The sequence below is a fragment of the Amphibalanus amphitrite genome, unplaced genomic scaffold, assembly GCF_019059575.1.
Source record: "Amphibalanus amphitrite isolate SeventyFive unplaced genomic scaffold, NRLGWU_Aamphi_draft 000129F_arrow, whole genome shotgun sequence".
NCBI classification, from domain to species: Eukaryota; Metazoa; Arthropoda; class Thecostraca; order Balanomorpha; family Balanidae; genus Amphibalanus; species Amphibalanus amphitrite.
Window position 1 is genome coordinate 901,658 of NW_024881624.1, and position 19,213 is coordinate 920,870.

Consider the following 19,213-nt stretch of genomic DNA (forward strand, 5'->3'; position numbering starts at 1 on the left):
ATGAAATCGACAGCACAAAAACCTCTGACACCTCATTCATTGAAGTAAGAGGAGTCAGGAGACAAGTAACCATAGCATGAACTGCTGCTGTAGGGCCGACAAAACTTGCGCAAGTTTAAAGTTGAGAGAGCTTAACTATTCAACATAATCATTCATAGTCAATACCTAAAGACTTGGCAAGCTGTGTTAGGGAGAAGCAAAACCTAAGGTTTGCATTTTTTAATAGTTTGAAAAAAAACATTTTAAGAGAACAAATAATTTTGATCAGTAAAGGATCGTGAAAATTAACCCTTTTTAGTTTGATTTATATCGGTATATGTTTCCATCGAAGTCAATAAAGTGACATTTTCGATTATCGTTTCTGTCTCCGGCTCAATGCCGTATAAAATACTGCCGTGCCGCCGTCGTGAGCCGCTACCAAAGCTCTCACGGCTGTTCATCTCACGGCGGCATCGATGCATCACCCGAATGAGGTGGGCTAAGTGAGTGTCGCGCTGTGATCGCGCCCGCCGGCCGGTCGTACCGCTCGCGCCCACCAGCGCGGCGGCTGCAATCACCGCCCGGCGCCCGTACGCTCCTTCGCCGCCACAGTCCCCGCGAGCTGCATTGCCGTCACGTGCGGTCTGGCGGCCCTGCTCGATGGCCATTACGGGTGCGATGTCGGTCAGACGTCGGCCTTACCGAGCCATTATTAGGGCCGGCGCCGCGGCCGCTGCTCACGACCCGACCCGACCCGACCGGCGCACGGCTGGGCGGCGACCGGATGGCCGTTCATCGTACCGCGCGGCGGGTGGCCGGCTGAGAGCCCGAAAGAGAGGGGTCACAGCAGTATATGGTCATACGTTCCTGTAAATATGACGCTATATTATCCCTCAGCTGGTGTGCGGTTAAAAAGCGACGGTGACAGGTCTCTGCGCACACGTTCGTTCAAGGCCTTCCGGCGACTCGACTCCATCCCAGTCTATCGACGCGTGCCATGAGACATCACGTGCAGCTCGTAACGCTCTTACTCTCGTTTTGAATCGCCTTTTCATGTCAGTAATGCTCCCGAGCGGCGCTTAATTGCACGTATCTACCAGATGATTATGGTTATCACGCCGTTAAAGGGCAAAGGTGGCAAGGCTAACCTTCAGCTGACGAGGAGGAGGGGATATATGCTCCGCATTCAGCTCTGCAAGGTCCATACGACATCCAGAAGGAGTGGTGATTGATTGAGACAGAATCTGCGAGATGACCCACTGGCTCAGAGCCGACGCTGCGTGAATGCAAAACAGCCAACTGAGTGAAGAAATAAACGATGAAAAATAAAACAAATTGAGTTGCTCTGCTAGACAGAAGCTACCGGATAAGTCCATTACCTACACCTAATCACTATTGAAGACAATAGTTGCATATGCCGAGTAGGAGTGCGTTACAGGCGAGGCACTTGTTCTCTGACCAAAAGGATAGACCCATTTTGCGCACCACGAAACCACTCTGGGCTACTCGACTCACTTTTCCGCGGGCGGTAAAAGAGAGCTCCCCGTCCATTCGACTACCAGACCTGTTGGTCGTCGTTTTTCTGTGAGAAATGGCGCTGGCTGTCGTCGTAACATCTCGGGCCGGATATCAAACTGTCGGGACTGTAACGGAAACCGTCGCTCACGACGGCACGAGAAAACAGTCGCAAAACGGTCGACCCGGTGCCCGGCCCGGCACAGCTCCAACATGTCTTGCATGCATGCTCCAGTTCATTACTGACGGGGACACATGACGCATGTTCAAAATCAGACTGACAGACGCAGAGACCACATGTCCCAATGTCCACTTACTAGTGTGACAGGCCTGTCACACGTCACGTCCTTGAGAGGCCGGGATCCCGAGTTCGCAGGACTACCATTCTCATTCCCAACTTGAACTGTGCCTGGCTCGTTCCCACCGTCTGAGCGCCTGAAACGAGCAGCCTGGCTCTCTGTGGGCGGGCGGAGCCGCGGTGGAGACACTGAGGGGACACCCGACACCCCGGCTAGCGCCTTTCATCTCCGGAAGACGATCCACCGGCGGCGGAGGCGGGCGCGTCTCGGGGTGGCGTCAGAGGAGGGCTGCAGGGCCGGTGCCGCCGCTGCAGCGCTCCCCGCCGCTCTGTCACGGGAGGGGGCCGATCTCCGTGACATCCACGGCGATCAAACGGCCCACCGACACTGGGCGGAGCTGGCGGACGGGCGGGGTAGCCCGGCGGCGGTGGCGGCGGACCATCGTGTCACAATCGTGTCGCTCGCGCCGCCGCCGCCCCTGACCATAATCCGGTGTCAGCCGACCTCTGGCCGGCGTTTCCACAGAGCGCTCCTCCCACGTTGGGTCCGTGGCTCAGTCCGCTGCGACCGGCGACCGGCGCGGCGACCGGTGGACGGTGGGCGGAGGGCCATCTCAGAGTATCCGGTCAGCCGCCGCCGCCGCCGGCCAGACTCGATCGGACACCGGGGACACCTTTCACCGTCGCCGGCTCGCCCCAACACCTGGTCAGGACTCCTGCCGCTCCACCGACCATATAGGTTAACGTCTACAGGAGACGGGGCGGCGGAGTGGTGACGGCCACTTTACACCCCCGCGCCAGGCGGCCGATCCCCAGTTAGATTAAATATTACGAGTTGAGATGGAGAGACGCGTGCCCCGCCGACATCGGTGTGAATTTGTTCAAGGGCGCCTGCCAGGCACCTGTAAAGGTGAAGCCTGGACTATATAGACTCCATCAATCGGTTAACTCGTTTTGAATCGTAAAAGTAAATTAAAATAAAGAACAATTAAATTTACGCCCTGTGATAAGCTTTAGGTGATCTCATTCACATAAAAATCCAATAGTGAAATGACTTCCACAAAAATGATCGTACCTAAGATGGTAATTATGAGGTGATAGCTCGGTAATGATAATGCACGATTCATTTGATATTTGAGTAATCAAATACATCATTTGAGATAAGAACCACACACATTGGTGCATCACCTCACCAAATATTACCTTAGTTAATCATCACATACAGGAGTGCTCATAGAAGGCACAGAAGGCATAGAAGGCATAGAAGGCATAGAAGGCATAGAAGAAGCGCTATTGCGATACTTCACTGTTGGTGGTGATATCATAAATCATTAGCGGGTCATCCCAGTGAAAACTCTCTTCAAGAACAGATGGTCCTCCTAGATATCATCAGAGCGGCCCAACATCTGGCGAGTGAGCCGTGCACAGCAGGAATTCCATTCCCAGATAATGCAGTCATTAGGGTTTCGTCAGACATCGTCTGAAAATTGGCATCATCGTGTTTCCTTACGTCATAACAACGTAGTGATTAGCGAACAATATGTTTAATTATCAAGTGGACAAGTTCAACAGCGCTGTCCAGTGCTGAGACTGAGAAGCACCTCATCAGTATGGATTTAAATCAACAGAGCCCCGTGAGAGCTGAGAACTTGGTCACGACTTGACAAATTTAGCATTTCTCATGGCGGCTGTCGTCGGCGGCTTAAAAGCGAGTCACTATTCATAACACATGTCGCACACGATCTGCTTTATATTCCGTTTATCTCTGAAATATGTGGCTCAGTACCTAGACGCACCAATGACACATGCAGGTATGCCTTCACCACATTGTTGCGTTGTTAGGATTTTCATACATTATACATCCTACCAGAACCTGAAGTCATTTTGTACCGGCTGTTTTGTTGAATATCTAGTTACTGAGTGAAACGAAATGGCAGGATCCTGTCCAGCCCCTATACTGTTTATTGAGCCTCAGCCCCGTCCCGACCCTGTACCATCGCCAGGTGACTGGTGACGTCATACGACTGTCCCAACATGGCGGCACACCTTCCCGTGGACGTCACGGGTGGGAGACAGACTGTCTAGCACCGCCTCCGACACGGCCGCTCCTCCACCCGAACCAGTCAGTCGGCAACAGGACGGCAAAAAGGCAGTAGCCCGACGGCGAGTCTGATCAGAAGGATCTGTTGCCCCGACAAGATGTGTAAAATCAGAAAGAGATAATTTTGCTTGTCTACTGTCAATCAAAAGCTTCGGCAATTAACTACGCATAGCTGTTCACAGATACCTATTGAAATAAAGTAAACATAGAGCTTGAATCGTTACTGGACCATGATGCTTCAAACTGTCGTGCCTACGAGTATATGGACCATCACAGAGGCGGATCCAGCTCAGAGGTTTGGGGGGGGGGGGGCAAACCATAAAAATTTATCGATTCTTTCCATGCATCGTCCATAGGCGTAATGTTAAAATCATGCCGTTTGGGGGGGGGCAAATGCCCATTTTGCCCCCCCCCTGGATCCGCCACTGGACCATCACTTCGCCTATTGATTCATGAATATTTTTTGTCCCTTACAATTGATCATCGACCATCTCTTTGATCACTTTACTGACATCGCATGCATTGAATATTCTTTGTGTAACGTTGCGTGACATCTGACCAGATTTCTCGCCTCTGTCCAGAACAGAAGTGAGGTTACATAATGATCACAAGCCACGCTCGGACCTTTTGCAGGGACGGGCGACACATAACATATTGAAACGCACGGATGGACTATCCGCGGTCACGTGAATTCAGCAGCAAGCAGAGGTCAAAGGTCAACGAAGGTCAGGTCAGAGGTCGATGCAATTCGCAGAAGGACAAGACGGTACGGTGTAGAGACAGAGTAGGTCATGTAAAGGGAACGACGTAATGGGACCACTTCATGTGAGCCAGAAGGATAAACGTGTGCTATGAAGAGGCGAACTCAGCGAATCGCTCAGCCGCAGGGTTTTTATGCTCAGGTGCTTGCATTATCTAGTTTTATGGAATTCATCTTGCCTGCAAGTTCGCCTGAAATACTTTCCAGCGAACAGTTAGTGCTAAACGTTCTGTACTGGTTAAAGGGAGAGCATATTCAGCGAACGAGAGCGAGCGTGCAATATCGGCGGGCAAGGTCAGAGTGGATTGATGCCTCGACCCTCGCCCATGGTCGGCGTGCGACTATCGGACACTGTTCGTGGTACACACACAGTCACAGCTCACTCGAGAAATGGGCCGTCCTGGGCAAGATGGCTGTGGAGTGGAGCGTGCCTGCACAATAGTCATTCGTCGCTATTGTACGGCACTTACTTAGCCATTCAAATACTCAAAGAATTACATGAAGTGCGTACAGCTCCGTGACAATTGTGCGTCGCGTTCGTCTGATGAATTTACTACATCAGTCAAATGGCGTCAGTAACCGCAGTGTGGTGGGCGCGCGTAGCTGGTAAAAGCACAACTAAGCGGAAAGCGCCAAAGCGGCTGTAAATAACGCAGTCGACGCGCACGCATAGCCCGGGGTTGTTGACCGTTCCATGGACCGTTATCGTACACAGAGGCCACCGTGAGCTATGAGCTAAGGAGCGTGTGAGAAGGCTCAGCTCTAGAGCTTGCAGACCAGACCAATGGTGAGAAAAGAGCTGCTGCATGCTGTTTACAAACCGGGTACATCGCGGTGACTTCCCAGCCGGCCTCTGCGGCCTTGGGTGACCCTCATCTCTGAGTCAGGCGCATCCCGCTAGTACCAGCGCGGAACTGCAGCTCGGTGAGGTCATCCTCCCGGCCGGCGCGAAAAGAGGACGGAGAACGTGACTGATACAGTCCCAGTGACGGACAGCTGATAAGAAAATGCGCCGAAAAGACATAAAACTTCCTCCATGGGACGGCCCAGCGCTGTGGTGTCGGGTTTTTACGCCATAGCTGAACTCCGTCCTGCTGACGAAAACACGAAGTCAACACCTGCTGTTGCTATCCGCAAAAGCGCAACTGACAGACTCATGGTATATTCGATATTATCCATCAGCGCACAACAGTAAATCTCAGCAGGGCAGAGGTACATACAGAGAGGTCAGCCACGTGTCTGGTTACGGAGCGAGCGAAGCGAGCGTAGTCTTTCCTGGTCTTTCCTTAGATTAAAGGTCGCCGTCCACTGGTTAGGCGCGCTTTCAGCGCCTAATCGTTTAGGCGCTGAATACCATTTTCGGCGCCTAATTTAACGATGACTATGCGATGAATTTGATTTCATCGGGATCCGCCATGATAGCTCAAGGACAATTCGATAAAAAATGCATGAAAATGTAATATAATTTGTGGTAATGCACATCACTGACAGATAAATAATAATTATTTATATAATTAATTGCGCCTTTGACCGTGGTTTAATTTGTGTCAGTTTCTTATATGAACCGTAAAAGGTTCATTAAATTGTTCTTGAAGACAATACAATCTCTTAGCAGGGACGGAAATGTAAACAACGTTTGTTATTGTTCTCACATCAGCTAAAAGTCCGTCATTATTCAATTAACTATTCACGACATGGAGCTAAACATCGCACGAATCGCACTAAGCACGACTCGAATCCGGGTGGAGCAGGAGCGCCGTCGAGCCCGACGCAGGTACTGGGTTGCCGAAGTGCTGCAGAGGCGACAAGCCCGAGGCGAGTTTTTTAACTTGGTGCAGGAGCTGCGTGCCGTGGATCCCGACCGGCACCATGCCTACTTCCGCATGAGTCGGGAGACCTTCGACCTGCTTCTCGCCAAGATCGGGCCCAGCATCACGCGCCAGCGCACCAACTTCCGCGAACCTATCGACCCCGCTCAGCGCCTGGCCGTGACGCTGCGGTACCTGGCCTCCGGCATGGAGTTTTCTGCGCTGGCACCCTGCTATCGCCTCGGCGAGAAAACCGTGCGTGCCATCGTGTACGACACATGCGCGGCCATCATCGCCATACTGGGACCGGAGGTGCTTCCAGCTCCCACCAGGGCGACGTGGGAGCGAAGCGAGGAGATCTTCCGCACCCAGTGGAATTTCCCGAACTGCGTGGCCGCGTTGGACGGGAAGCATGTGGTACTCCAAGCCCCTTCCAACTCTGGCAGCGAGTACTATAACTACAAAAAGTCCTTCAGCATCGTCCTCCTGGCAGCCGTGGACGGTGCCTATCGGTTCGTGTACACGTCAGTGGGAAGCGCCGGAAGAGAGTCGGATGGGGGCATTTTTAGGAGGAGTGACCTAGCCGCCAAACTGCAAGACGGCACTCTCGACCTGCCCCCTCCCAAGGCGATCGATCAGAGAGGCACGACCCTACCAAGCGTCATCGTCGCCGATGAAGCTTTCCCGCTGACGGTGCACATGATGCGGCCCTATCCCGGACGTACCGAGAGCCGGCTGGGAGCTCCGGCCACCATCTTCAACTACCGGCTGTCGCGCGCCCGACGGGTAGTGGAGAACGCGTTCGGGATTCTCTCCCAGACGTGGCGCATCTTCCGGCGTCCGCTGAACGTCAATCCTGAGCACGCCTGCACTATTGTCAGGACGGCGTGCATCCTGCACAACTACGTGCGCGACCAAGGACAGGCGGACAGCCAGCAGCCGCAGCAGGCCGACGCCAGCGGCGAGCAGGTGGGCGGACTCTGCGAGCTGGGCAGGCTGGGCGCCAACAACTTCACTCGGGAGGCCGAGCGCATCCGCGACCAGTTCGCCCGGTACTTCATGGCCGAGGGAGCCGTCCCCTGGCAGGATGCTGCTGTCGGGCAGTGAGGGCGTGTAAGCCTGTCACTTCGTGGCTGGGGAGCCGTTCCGCAGCAGGCTGCTTCTGTCGGCAAGTGAGAGGTGCGAGAGGCGGGAATTGAGTCGTCTTTGACGCCACTGGTGTTGCTCCGTGTGATAATGCTGTTTCATTTGTCACGCTCAAAAACCTGTCATATAAATACAAGCATTTACGGCCTTTGTCGTTTATTGCACGCGAAAGTAGTGGAAATAAATAACATTAACTGTCGCCCTTTCCAACAACCAAAGTCAGATAACCACGTAACGTCCAACTTCAACTTCACAGCAAAGGAGCTCAAACATTTAAACACCAGGTAAACGAATTCACTCCTAAATCAAAACTTGAAAAAGGGTCGCTATAGCGATCAGACAGCGGAAATACACACTACGCAGAATATGACTCAGGCTCAGCAAAGTTCGCCATGGTGGAGGTTGCATGGAGAGGGGACGCATTTGGCCGCATCACATTATCTCAGAATCAAAGGAAGCTGGAAAGACGCCGAACAGGCATTATATAGCTCGCTATAAGCAGACATGTGCATGGATCCGGGAAAATGGATCTGAAATTCGATCCCATGAATCTAGATCTGGGATCCACCCGGATCATAGATCCAACCCCTCAACTTTGTCGAGAGATCCACTCAGATCATAGATCCAACCCCTCAACTGTGTCGAGAGATCCACTCAGATCATAGATCTTACCCATAAGCTCGAGAGATCCGCTCAGATCATAGATCCACCTCTCGGATCCATGCACATGTCTGGCTATAAGATCGTTTTGAATCATTCTGGTCATTTTTTATCAAATATGTGTGAAAAACGTCCCCCCTCCCCCACCCGTGCGAAGGTTATCACCTGCTTTTAATCGGACTGCGCCCTTTTCAAGACTGTAAGAATCTCCAGTCTCGCATCCGCTTTCTTGTCGTCCCTCACACGCTCCATCTCCAACCCCACCAGCTGACCAAATAGTAGGTCCGGGTTACGGAGGTCGCTCACCGCGCGTTCTATGGACGCTATGGCGGCGTCAAGCTTCTCGGCGCCACGAGCACCCGGCCCCCTGACCTGCTTGACTTGGCCGTTGGTGCCAGAAGAGCGCGGATGACTCGGGCCGGCGACACAGCTCGCTGCTGGTGGCACCGCGGACACCCGAGGCGTTCCGAGGAGCGTCGCAGCTGGGAGGACTCCTGAGGCACAGCTCGCTGCTGGTGGCAACCAGGACACCACAGTTAGATCATCGTGGCTTACAGACGAGCAGTTAAAATACACGCCGTCCTAGGCTCAGATCGATGTATGACTGGCTTACAGGCACTGATAGACACTAGAGTCCTCGTTTGTTACGTTGTTGTCAAATGACGAGGTTATGCTTTTCGGAGTCCTAATGACGAATTTCATGTAAGTTTTGATTTAAGATTATGTCTTTATGCGTTTGGGGTAGGTCAAGTCAGGTCAGTTTAACCAGATGGCGCCATGTCGGCTATCCGTAGTTACAGGTGTCAACCACCAGTGGCAGTTTCGTATTATGCTATGATGGCTGCATACCATTTGAACAAACTCACCAGCAGGGGCGGCGCCACGGGTTTTCGATAGGGGGGGACGGGGACCGAAAATCGAAAATCCCAAAAGTAGATACTGATCGTGTATGCAAAAAAAAAGAGGCACGTAACGCCGCGAAACTTGGCAAGGCCCAAAGGCCAAAACACATCGAATGGTGCATCCCGTTTCCAAACTTATCCTAGGACACCTAAGATCGATCACCTTTTCAAGCATCCTTGCCTCTAAATCAAAATTTGCAGTCTTGCCAACTCAAAGCTGGTGTCCTACAAGCTGCGAATTGCTTAGGTATGAGTAGCAGTGCCAGCTATTCTTACGTTTCGTACATTCAAATTTTCGATCTTACGTCTGGTCAGCTTCAGGGCTTCACCATCATATAGTCATGGAGGAAAAGTGGGAATGTCTTCTGCTCTGACAAGTGCGCCAAAACTGCAATATAATTTGAGAATCATGACATCACCACCTGATCCATATGCAACGGGCAGGGTGCAGCTAATGGCTAGCCGTCAGTGGTCATGTCATCGGTGGTCACTCAAAAGGGACAACGGTGAAAACAGGGCGCCTGGGGCGATTTGATCAAGGTTCGTGAAATTTACACGTGACGTTTGCCATATAGAAGGCCCGTAGAGCGGGAAAAGTTCCAAATGTCACGTGAATAATATGCCCTCCGGCGCCCTGTTTTCACCGGCGTCCCTCAAAAGGCCATGCTAGGTCATGGAAGGTCACCAGCCGTTATTTGATCACACTTTCTGATGGATTTTACTTGCCAAGAGCTTCGCGGGAAAAACGAGCGCATGCACCGTTGAAAAAAAAAAATTGAGTGAAAGGGTCTCAGGTCCGGCGACCTCTGCAGGTGAAATGCCCCAGGGTAGGATTCCGGTCCTTGTTGATTAACTTCGTCAAAAATGGCAGTAGAGCTGTGATGTCGGCACCATTGTGTTCGTCATGATCGAGCTGGCACGACCTGCATCGTTCTCATATTCACCCTCCAATCGTAACAACTACAGCAGGGATTGGCAAATGGCGGGGCACCCCCTTTAGGAGGTAATGAAGGTCTCTGGAAACCTCATCCCACATCTCTTTAGCATTAGTGGCTCTCCTTATGGAACAGGTTTCTTGACTGGTCTGTTTCACCCCAGAATTCAAAGACTAGTCAAGGCAAAACCGAGCGCACCACAGTGAGCACAATTTGATAAGCTGGTGTATCTCAATTTTCATGTAGAAACTTTCACGTATCACGGACCTAAAACCCTTTCGTGCACTCATGCAAAAGCAACTGCCATGTTTCAACAGCTGGTAATGGCATTTTCATAGCCGCTGACGTAAGAAGGGGAGGGATGGGGGGCTCGATTAGACCCCCAGCCGTTCGGCCGCCGACCGAACTTAGCTTTGCAGAAAAAAAAAAACGAGTGCTATCGAACCCCTTGACGAGAGGGAGCCGATGCTATATCCAATTATAAGGTCTTGGGCTACTGCGTGCTTTTTTGGTCCTGCCTGTGATCTATCCGAACACTTCTCCCCACAAGTGCTGGGGTTAAATGGCATATATTTCAAATGGTTCCTGTGGTAGAACTGCCATGCTTGAATTTGACTAATTAGGAATGGAAAATTTTCATATAGTAACGGAAATCTATGGAATTTCAGTGAACTTGGTTTTATCGGCAATGGGGTCTGGCAGTGGGGTGGGGAGGTAATAAGTAATAACCCTGCCTGGCGCCCCAAAAAGGGGGCACGATCCCCGAGGCCCTGCCGATCACCTTATAACTACAGGCATCACAGCTCCACACCTTTTGCAGATGGCCAGGACCCCCTGCGATGCATCCCAACAGCAATCTTTATTCAGAACCTGCCTTGATTAACCAGCGATGCATTAAATGCGACGGACAGCTCTATAATGCATTATTATCAACTATTGAACGGGCCTCGCCGATAGGGGGGTACTGTACCCCCCTAACTTTCGATAGCGGGGGACCTGTCCCCCCCGTCCCCCCCGGTGGCGCCGCCCATGCTCACCAGCACTGTCGTCTGGTAGTTGAGTCTCGCTGCTGTCCTCATCAGACACACAAAGCTGAAACACATGATGATTACGTGAGTGAAGATTGATGCGAGATATTTGATAGGTCACCAAAAATGGTTAGAAAATGAAATTCGGCCAATTGCAAGGTTCGTTTGGATGTTGACTACGACCGAATTCTTCCGAACACCCTAGACCGAATTCTTCCGAATTTAACATTTTTGAAAAACGCCCCGAAAATCACGATTAAACAGCCGCAATAACACTAATTAGCATTGGATCTCTTTTGACCCCTGTACTTAACCTTCGCCCGAGTGCCCGTGTTTTGGCCACACTTGCCAGTTTTGTTTGCGCGCTTCAAGAAAACCGCGGCGCGCAGCGCCGCGAAACATGGTATAGCATATGATACATCAATTTCGCATCGTTTTTGAAAATTTTGACCCCAGGTCACGTAAGTTCCTTTTCAAATCTTAGTGATTAATCTGCGCCCTGCTGCTGGTTTTTTGCGAGTATATCAAAAACGTATCTCGGTTACTTTTATAAAACTTACAAAAACCTTTATTTGGGAGCTGAATTCCAATCAGGAATACATTTGGGCATTTCGAATTTCGACCGGCTTTGAAAACTGGTCCAGTAGTCTCGTAAATAACAGGGCAGAGACCCTCTTACTAGCTCCTCTACAGGGCGGAGTCTGGGAATAACAATGGGCCTGAGGAGGCGATTGTTAAGGTGCATGATGACCAAAAGGTTTTAAATGAAACTTGGCAACACTGTTCGTTAAAAACAAATGAACAAACAAACAAGAAAAAAACAATCAATGTAAACAGCTAGAACAGGCCTGTTGCATGTCACGGCATTGCTTTATTAATTTCCAACGAAATCACTGCATTGAAAGGAGTCATGAAACGCCCAAGATCGGATATGGATCATCATTTAGAGTGACCCAGAAATCACTTTACACCAGGGATGCGGAGCCGGAGCCGGAGCCGGAGCCGGAGCCGCCGGAGCCGGCATATTTTGCTCGGAGCCGGAGCCGGAGCCGGAGCCGTGAAACAATATAGCCCGGAGCCGGAGCCGGAGCCGGAGCCGCCAAAAAAGGGGGCGACTCCGGCTCCTTTTTATTTTTTGAAGAGGAAAAAAATAATTGACCTTAGTTCGGTTTGAAAGTAGGTAGAAGGCAGTAAAACATATGGTACTTACGTCATGGGCCATCAAGTGAATGAAAAAATCCGAATATCCCCAGTATTCCACAGTACGCAATCAACTTCCTGTTTGCTCCCCCCCCCCCCCCCCCACGTCTACTACATCCCCAGAACATGAGGACCGGTCATCAGGTGACGGCCATTGTTTTCAAACCAGTGCAGTGGACTGCGACTCCCAGCACCGTCTCATCAGTGGTATCATCCCACCCACCCCCCACCCCCCACCCCCCAATGCAGCCGAGACGGGTGTCAGCTTACGATGGTTCACTGAACTCCGATTCGCGGCGACTGCGTTTCCAATGCCATCGCTTCCTAGCCCTTTGTTCTGCCAGTTCTCTCCGAGGTGCGTTTGCGCGGGGACGCGGTGAGCCGGTTATGACAAAGAGTAACGCGTATAACCCATCCAATTTTTTTTCCACCCGTATTTAAAGGGACACTCCCACCTTAACATTAGTTTTGAGTTGAGATAGCCAAATTGGTGGCCATGGCCTGCAAATACCGGTTTGGGCACTCACAACATCGACAAATGCTTTAATTCGGAGATATGGAATTTCAAACTTGCAGTTTTCGGATTCTAAGGGGCTAGTGCATTGGTATGCCCCCTTAGAATTTGTGACGTCAGCGGAGATCTAACGATTTTTAAATCTTTTACTAAAACGTTTGGTAGCACGCAGGGTTGTATACGACTCAATCAATAGCAATCAATTCAATCACGACAAATTTGGGAAACCAATCAAATCAATCAAGTCAGAGCAGTTTTCGGGAATTGATTCAATCGACTCAAACGCGACAATGAAAGGAATCAATCAACTCAATCAAACGACTCAAACCAAGACATACATTAGGTTTTTTGCCCCACCAACTTGGAAAAGTGTCCATAGCAGTCTGGTGTACCTACCAACCTACCTACCTACAGAAGAAACATAAAAATATTGTCATTTAAAATTACAAATTGCCATACCATTCAAAGTTTCTATGTAATAAGGAAGGATACCTACCTAGCGATGGACAGGTGGATCATGATATTGAGGTTCAATGGGTAGACTTGGAGCAGAAGTTTCATTTAATGGGTGCAAAATAACCCAGTAGTTGACTCGCCCCTTAAACCAAATCACCACCTTTCACCTAAAAGTTGTCAATTTAATTTTGGCCATATTCCAACTCCATTTACACTAAATATCAGATATTGCAGTTGAAAGTTGGCTGCTCGGATTTTGGCAGTGTTCGTGATTTGGCCATTTACCCTACACCATGTCTATTTTATTGGATAATATGCATCAATAACATATTAACCATAGGGAAATAGAAATAAATATATTACCTGCATGTGACGGTTTCGGTTTGGGTTAGACAGAGACTGACGGGCAGCCTGAAAAATCTTTCCACACAATGTGCATTTGAGACGTGGGATGGGGCTAAGCTTTTATAAATCCTTATTCTACGTCTTTTGATTTTTTGGTAAGATGACGTCATTGATTATCATGTAGTATGGTAGATCATCATAAAATAAATCGGTTGTACAACACCAATTTCGTTTTAATTATTATTTCATTTGAAATAAAACCACTTAATAATATTCGGTAAAATATTTTAAGGCAAATGAAATATATTAAATATGTTATGCTTAGGCTCTCAGGAGAAAAGGATCAACAAACGTTCTGCTGCAAATTAAACAATGCAGCAAATTAGCTATTAATTAGTAACGTAAACGTAATTAGCGAGACAAAAACGGCGCTTTTGTTTCAGTTATTTTTGTAGGGGTTTCAGACATTTGTAGAGTTCAGTGGGTTGTTTCTGAGGAGATGTGGACGTGGAGATGTGAATTATTAATTAATCACACTTTATTAGTATATAGGGCCTTGCACTTCATCTGGATTAAAAAAAAAACGTTTCCTGCTGAGTGCAGAAAGGTAGGTAGGTGCATCGCCAGGTTCTTTCACCAGGATTGGAGCAGTTATTGCAGTTGAAAGTCAAAGTTGGCTGTTCATGTTTAGGCCCTGTTCTTTATTTGGCCATCTACCCCATATTGCAGTTGTGATGACAAGCAGTTTTCAGTGTAGTTTTGTGATCTATGATGTCATCAATTATTGTCATTATTTTTTGTCAACTAAAACTTATTTGAACTTTCCATTCAATCGACTCAATTATACGAGTCACTCTAATTTTCGGGAATCAAATCAGTCAACCAGTCGCTAAAGTCAAATGAGTCAGTCAACCAGTCATCTCGAAAAGTCAATCGACTCAATCCAATCAACTCAAAATATGCGTTGAAACAAATCAATCAATTCAATCGACTTGATTGGTATACAACCCTGGTAGCACGCGGTGGTATATGCTGCTTTGCGCGCAACAAATGCCGCACTTTCAAATAATTCGCTAGGAACAGCGGAGATCCCAAAAAGTAAACAAAAGTAAAAGTCTAATATCTTGAAAACCGGTGAATATTTTTCGATGAAATTCGGTAGATATTCGTTTTCGCTTTTTCTGAACCGAGCGACATCACTTTCGTGCCAATTCATTAACTTTTTTGAAGGTGGGAGGGTCCCTTTAATGGATTGCGTAGGGGATGTACTGAGTCGGAGCCGGAGCCGCCGGAGCCGGACCATTTTACTCGGAGCCGGAGCCGGAGCCGGAGCCGCCATAACATTTCACCCGGAGCCGGAGCCGGAGCCGGAGCCGATTTTTTTCTCCGGAGCCGGAGCCGGAGCCGGAGCCGTCTGAAATTTCCACGGCTCCGCATCCCTGCTTTACACACCTCATTGGAGTATTGGTTTGTGTAGTAGAATAAGGATTGCGATCCTGTTCCAGGCTGCGTCAAGTTTGTCGTTACCCTGCATAGGAAAGGAAGGAACGTAGCATTTGATACATGACAGGAATACAACAGGTTTTCTAATGGAAAAGTGATATGGACTGGGAGGGGTAAAAAAAAACTCAGAAGTCAGCACAGCAACTAATTAATACGACAGTGAAGCTTATTGCTTATGCTTATTGCTCCAGTAATGGAGCACTACTGGGCAATGTGCAAGATCTGTGCTACTGGAATACAACATTTTTGAAAAAAGACTTTTCATCTCTATGTCCTAATGCAAAGATCCAGGACGTGCACTAAAATCCAGGACATACATCCTACTGCAGTTAACTTACGGTTTAGGCTTGATGGCATCATCCAAAAATGACATTTCCTTTTGCCAGGAGGAGTTCTCTGGTGGCGGGCAGCCAGAGCCACTTGGCAATTGCCTGCGTTTGCGTAGGTGGTAGTCACGCAGACTTTTCCATTTCGATTTTGCATCCTGAACTGAAAAGCAGGGAATAAAATTGGTGAGAGCCTTGAAAATTTATTTTGTCAAGCGACATGTGTTTGTTACCTGAGAGACATCACAATTATACAAGCACCACGGATGTGTAAGGGTTCGCATTTTAAAGCTTAGAACCCAATTCTAAAAACGTGGCAGAGCCTGTGGCTGTTGGCACCATTTACAACACGTACAAGCAAAATATGATGCGTAAGTTTTACCTGATCTCCCAGTGGTCTTTGCCACCTCCTCCCATGCTAGCTTCTTCTTATTTCTGTTAAAGTAGTTGCTGTCCTGAGGACGCCAAAGCACGTCATGACGTCTCACGGCTTCAACTAAGGTGGTGTCACTTGTAGAGCTGAAAAATGGTATTGATCATGTCACATTGCTAACAGAGGCCCCTGTACATCCGCGATACACTGCCTGAATCAGGGAACATCAAACAGACCGATTGCAGAAAGCTCGGGAGTATTATGGTACATAGCAGGATACAGGGCTGAGGGCAGGACACAGAAGGCACAAGGCAGACACTGAACTCAGACTGAAAAAATTCATGGTATCATCGACATGTCTGGCGTAACGGGCGGATTGAGCTGAAATTTCGGTGCAGTATCCAGCGTAACTCTGTGCGCCCAAAAATTCTGCCATACGGATGGACAAAGAAATTTTGGCACAAGACACAAGACCTAGGTAACCTTGGCTAACTTCACTCCCTACGCTTTTGAATCATAAACCATGTCGATGATGGGTGTTCATCCAAATGTTCATCCAAAGCCACACAATATCGGCTCATGAAAGCCCGAGACATTCGGCACAGTGTATGGATTTTTTTCAGTCTGGCACAAAACAGGACAATGAAGGTACACCAGGCACAAATATAAAAAACGGCAGTCGTAAAGCAGGCATCACACTTGTTTTTTTTCATTTTGCAACCAAGGAGAGGCGCCGTACCCAGAGATGCTTCCTTATCAAACCAAATCAAACCTAACCAAACCTGACCTAACCTTACCTACGATCTACAACCTAACCTAGAGCGACACTCCTTGGTTGCAAAAAACAAGTGTAACATCTGCTTTACTATTACCAAAAAAAAAAACTACAACCCTGAAACCAAGCTACATCCTAACCAAAATTATGGAAAACACCTGTCCCTAAAAAAAACTTTGCTATGGTTTTGGGACTGAGGGTTCATTTCAACCAAAAATGCACAGATTTGCATGGCTTACATTTAATCGTGTAGCAAAAAATGGTCATTTTGTAGCATGTGCAGCAGTTTGAGTTGCTGCGTTGCGGAAACAAAGTTTCTTAAGGATCTAGACTCCCGCTTCCCCCTGCACCAGTACCCTTATATGAAACAAACTTCAAAAGGAGATGGAAAATGCTAGCTACATATATGCAGCATTCAAAATATCTTGATCTCACTTTAGAAAAAGTAGGTAGGTCAAGCATCCACAAAACCAAACATATTAAACATATCAGGCTTGAAATGCCTTATAAACATATATTTTCAAGGAAGAAAAACTATTATCACGAAACTCATCTAATATATGGCAAAGTTTTATTTGTAATTAATGCATATTTATGCTTAGGAAAAGAGGAAGATTGGATTTCATTGCACCTGACCTACCTTACCAGCTCATTTAATGCTATTCTGGAGATGTAGGAAGATGATGAAACACAGAACACACACACTGCCACACTCAAAATATTAGCAACACTAACCTCATCTCAAAAATGCTTTTCAAATGTTTTAAATATCAACAAAACACCCGATTGATGATAAAAACGCCGCGGCGTATGCGCGTCAAGGACGCGCTGAAAAGTTGGAATATTTCAACTCGTGAGCGTCGAATACGCGAGTAATTCAGCGCCGACCAGCCGATGAATAATCAGCTGACAACGCTTCATCGTGCTTTAGGCGCTGAAACTGCATTCGGCGCGCAACCCATAGACTCCAATGTTAAATTCAGCGCGTAAATGTGCGCGCCTAACCAGTGGACGGCGTTACGGAAATTTCTGAGCATGAGCGGCCAGCCGGCCGGCCGGCCGCGCGGACGCTTTTGCGAGGCTTATATCTCATTAACCACTTGACCGATTTATACGCGGTAATTTTTGTAGGGTAGCTTCATTCCTTCTACCAAGTATTGGACTATTCCCGATGCATGTGGGTGACCCCTTATGCACGTGCCACGTGCAAATCGAAGAGGTGTCAGTTTTGTAATTGTTGCAATATCTCGGTAACTACTTGGCCGATTGCGCTGAAAGTTGGCATGTAGGTAGGCTCAAATTTGGTACACGGTTAGGGACCAGTTAGTAGGGTGCCGTGCACAAGTCAGTTGGGACCCATTTTGCACGTGCGCACGTGCAGGGTGCCGCTCCCAGATCTCGAGAACGGCTGGGCCGATTGTGCTCAAATTTGGCACATCGCTAGAAACCGGTCAGTAGGGTGCCGTGCACAAGTCAGTTGGAGGTACCCCCTCGAAATTTCGCACGTGCAAGACTCACCCCCTCGCTCGCTCCGTTAGTCGCTCCAAAAGGCGCTATACTGGTTAAGTATCAGAGGATCGTGACAAGCACCACAGTGACTGTAAGGGAGCCCCGTGTGCACCCGTTTCCTAGGCGCCTGCAAACACTCGTCCTGTATTTGTGTGATTTCGAGCCCATAAGCAGCTCCCGCTCAAATCTGGATTCCGGACCATAGCTCCCCGAGTCCCGTGGCCACTTGTGTTGATCCTGTACTGGATTATGCTAATGCTTTATCATAATGACCGGTTCAGAGTGGTTGGAGCTTTGTTTCCACAACTGATGGACAGAACTAGCTCACCGTTACGCACGGGTCGCCGGGCTTTGGCGAGCTTTGAATTAGCAATAAGTGGCAAAGGGCGACATTGGATGGTCTGTCTATACAAGTTAGACACTGCCTCCAGAGCACGTTAGACACCAGGTAAAAGGCAGAGTCGTGACACACCTATTCAGATAGTGACTTCATCGAGCAGGTCGGAGTGAGAAACAGCGATTATTACTTGGACCGAACATCACAACACTACAATCTGAGGTACGATATACAGCACAGATATCCGGGAAAACAAAACCTGTCGGTTGGCGCCGCAAATGAGACTTGTGTACGACATGGACCAGCATAAATAAAAATGCATCAGCATCTCGTATCAGCAGTTCGTCGACTTTACGGGCACCCGTCAAGCAGTGTAGAGACTAGAGGACCGAGCAGTCAGCACGTAGCCATAGGCAATGCCCACCGCTTCTGAGAACTGCTGAGACCATCAGTGCTCGCTGGCGCCGCGGTAACGATGGTTGGGCAGATTCGTCCGGCAAACAGGCGCTGAAAATGAGCCGCGCTCGGCAGCCGATTGCAGTGGTGACCTTTGCGCAGAGGCACCAGCCAGCGTGTCCAGACCCAGCCACCTGCTGGCGTCTCGCGCTAGGCATGTTCTCATCTATGCACGGTAGCGGAGGCCAGAGGTGCCGCTCAGATCAGCAGGGACATGCCACCCGCGCTGCAGCTACCACCCAGCGGGAGGTCACTGATAACGAGCCCTCAGACTGGTGTGATGATAT

The 19,213-nt window shown here is 49.0% G+C and overlaps 1 protein-coding gene and 1 long non-coding RNA gene across 8 annotated transcripts in view; both read right to left on the reverse strand.

Annotated features, from left to right (window-relative positions):
• Positions 1–19,213, reverse strand: part of LOC122381858 (protein TANC2-like) — a 179,353-nt gene that overhangs the window by 90,921 nt on the left and 69,219 nt on the right. The window lies entirely within an intron of this gene.
• Positions 8,686–17,622, reverse strand: LOC122381863. Of its 2 annotated transcripts, none has more exons than XR_006256598.1 (5): positions 17,265–17,622; positions 15,859–15,995; positions 15,489–15,639; positions 11,142–11,196; positions 8,686–8,779 (listed from the first exon to the last, which is right to left on the reverse strand). It is a non-coding gene; the product is annotated as an uncharacterized LOC122381863 (long non-coding RNA). The 2 variants fall into 2 exon arrangements; XR_006256599.1 differs by lacking the exon at positions 17,265–17,622 and adding an exon at positions 16,864–16,882.